Genomic DNA, 3688 nt, shown 5'->3' on the forward strand with positions numbered 1-3688 from the left:
CTCCATTGGAGAGCACCTCACTCTAAAACCTAACTTCTCTCTTAGGATTGACCTAGCTAGAGTGTTTTCCTCACCTTGGGCCTTTGTAAGAAGTGTGTTGATCGTCGAGGACTTCGTTGTGATCCGAGAAATTTGGGATTTGGAGCACTTCCGAGTTTTGCTCTTCTTCTCCTCGAGTTCTACATTTGAGGTAGGGATGTCCTTGTTCTTTTTCAATACTTCGTCTATAGATAGACATGTGGTAGTTTTGTATTGCATGAAAACCATACCTATGTTGGGTTTGTTTGAAAATCATGAGGAAACCTAGAGTTGGTTGATTAAGAATGGATTTATTGTCTTTGGTTGTTCATTGGACTATTTGTGGCGTAAAATAGCATGTTGTTGTTGAAACATAGACAAGCCCTAATTTATATGTGTCTTGATAAATTAAAAGAGGGGTTTTGTTCTTTGGGCGAATACTTGTGTATTTTGGGTCTCAAACGAGGTCTTTGTTGTTTATTGTTGATGATTGAACCTTTTTGGTCAATGTTGAAAAAGAGGGAGAAAAACCCTAACTTAATGATTATGACTTAATTTGCATAATTAATTTGGAAGGTTATGAAAGGAATGGAATTGATTTTGGGAAATTGAGAAAAGTGTTTTTCTTTGAAATAAGTGGTGGAACATGTTGATTTGGAAAATCATGAAAGTTGATTTTGAAAGTGAAGAACGAAACTTTAACTCTATGTGAGTCATAGAAAATAAATATGGGAATTGGATTGTTGTGTTATGCATGTCGAGTGCACTTATTTGGGGGAATTAGTTGTAGCTACCATGCTTGGGTTGTTGACGGGTTTGAGATCTCATGATAATTGAGTCTGTTAATAGATGTACGATATACATGCATCTAGAGGTTTTGTGAGGTTTTATCCTTGGGCATCGGTGGAGGATGTCACGGTTGCGTTGAATTGTCGTGTATACATTATACCATTGTTGATTGAACATCCTTTGTGATAAAATGTTGAGATGCATTATATATGCATACTTGCTAGGGAGGAGAGAGGGGTTGTACTCCAGTGTGTGTGAGAAGATAAGGGATGGACTCCACACACCTATGTGTTCATATACCTTAACACATTGTTCGTATCCGGATAGTTTATATGTATGTTTTACACAGGTTGGTTATGCCTTGTTGTATTGTGATTGTTGGTGTTATACCCTGCGCTGATAATCAAAGGTACCGTTACCTTCCAGCTAGCGCCTAGAGAACTGAATGCGCTGAGAATCTAAGGTACCACACCCTTCCAGCTAGCGCTTGGTAAATTGGTATGTTGTTGTGAGAGGTGTATCTTTGGCTTACTACGCACATGGCTAGTAGAGCAAAGTTTTGTTATTGATATTTCAGTGTGTTTGGGAATATCATGGATTGTGTTGATTACAGTTTTGGAGGGCCGAGTTGCCTCTTTGTTTTATCTTATGCATGTTGGTGAGTTGTTATCTCCCTTTTTATAACGGTGCATGTAGAGATTTGATTGTGTTGGGTAGAAGCCAAAACGTCATTTTTTTGTCTTTTGGAAAGTGTGAAGGAGAACGGATATATATTTTTTTTTAAAGAAATATATATTTGGAAAAGACATATTTGTGTATGTTTGGAAAATGGAAAAGAGTAGAGGACTTAGTGAAATTACTTCCTAAGTAATTGTTAATGTTATGAAAGATTGGGAACGGGGATTAATGAAAAGAAAAGAAAATTGAATCGCCTATGGCGTTGATTGAAATGGTTGTTTTCAAGAAAAGTTCATACTTATGTATATTTTGTATAAACTGTCACATTACTATTCTAGTATGAGAATGGGCATTCATGATCATAGCTATCTGTATGTTGTTATTGTTGAGGGCCATGTTGAGATCCCTACTGGACTATATGTTCATCCCACGTTGTTGAATCTTTTTCAGGTGTTTAGCAGGATGTGCTACAAGATTTGGATCTTCTTATTTGTTGGCCACGGGGCCTCTGTGTTGTAGGCGGAATGCCATATATGAAAAAGGGTTGTACCCTTCATTTGATTATTTAATGTTGTAAGCCTGAGGGCAACTTATGCAGAATACTCAAGTTGTATTTAATTAGCATTCGAAAGAGAGAGTTGTTGTTCACTCCTTTTAGTTGAACATTTGAGTTTATTTCCGCATGTTATCTCTGAAATTGAATTTAGTTAATGAACTTGGTAATGACTTCGAGTAATAAAAAGTGGGGCGTGACAAATAATATAATATAAACACAAAGTATTAGAATAAGTTTGAGTTATTTTTCTTTTGTTTATTTAACATTTGCATGTTTCACATCTTGTATCTCCGTTGAGAGAGATTTTCTTCTCGATGGGAGTTAGTTTCTTACTTGGGAGGACAAAATTATGTTTCCAAGTAAGAAACGTCACTCAAGTAAGAGTTTCATACTACTAAACATCAAAGCACTCAATTACATCATTGCAATTATCCAATTAGCATTTCAAAAAAATCAAAATCAGTTCTCAATTCAATTTCCAATAAAACTGCAGAAAATTGGGTATCTTATATGATTTCACAATTCTTATTTTTCTTTTCAATCAAAATCAGTAAGAGCTTATTATATTTTGAATATAGTGAATTATATATGATATGATTTTCGTTATACAAATATATTATAAAATAAAATAAAAAAAATAAATTCTAAATATTATAATAAATTACATTCAGCTCTATGAGATTTGAAGGAAAAAATAAATAAATAAATAAATAAAACCTAAAGCCCATCGGACAAAGGCAGATGCTTTTATGCTTTCATGGACCACATCCCATGTGACGCCTTTGCTTTTGCTTTTGCTTGTCTGTTTGCCTCTGCCTTTTCTTTTGCTTCTGCTTGTCTTTGCGCTTGTCTTTGCCTTTGCTTTTTGGTCAATTATTACAGCAATGAATGGGGCCGAGTAGGGTTTAATTTGGTTGGATTTAAGAATAAGTTAAAATTAAAATCAAATTATTATTGATGGTTTTAGAAAATTTAAAATTAAATCAGATTATGAACATTTTATAATCAAATCAATCGAATCAATACTATATTGTTTGTTTCGATTTAAAATCACAATTTTTTTATAACATTGTCATTATTCATTACATGATTATAAAATATAATATTATTCACAATTTGTTCAAACATAAAATAATATACCATCATTTTACAAATAAAAATATTTTAAATAATTATTTTAAAATTAATTTTATTACTATCCAAGAACACGATTATAAATGTAAAAAATTAACAACTTATGTATAAAAATAAGATAGTAATAAGATATTTGAATGACCACATTAAATAATATATATATATATATATATATTACTATATTTATCTATCTATCTATATAAGCAACTGTGAAAATTCTAAATGACTATTATTAAATTTTCATAATTTTAAAAGTTTCTCTCTCTTACTTGGCAACATTCTTTGATTGCCATTCATGTTGTCTTTTTTTTTTTTTTTTTTCTAATTGTTTTGATCTCATGACTTATGGATAAAGATTAAATAATTGGTGTTAAAAAAAAATCTCCTCCTCTTGTAAGAATTTGTTGGTAGATTGAGTTTGATCAGATTAACCCCTTTTTTTTTTTTTTTTTTTTTTTTTTTTTTGGGTCTATCATTATCATCATATTCTTCGTCATCTTATATTAACTCTTA

This window comes from Camellia sinensis, chromosome 10 (assembly GCF_055761805.1).
Source record: "Camellia sinensis isolate YWXY chromosome 10, ASM5576180v1, whole genome shotgun sequence".
NCBI classification, from domain to species: Eukaryota; Viridiplantae; Streptophyta; class Magnoliopsida; order Ericales; family Theaceae; genus Camellia; species Camellia sinensis.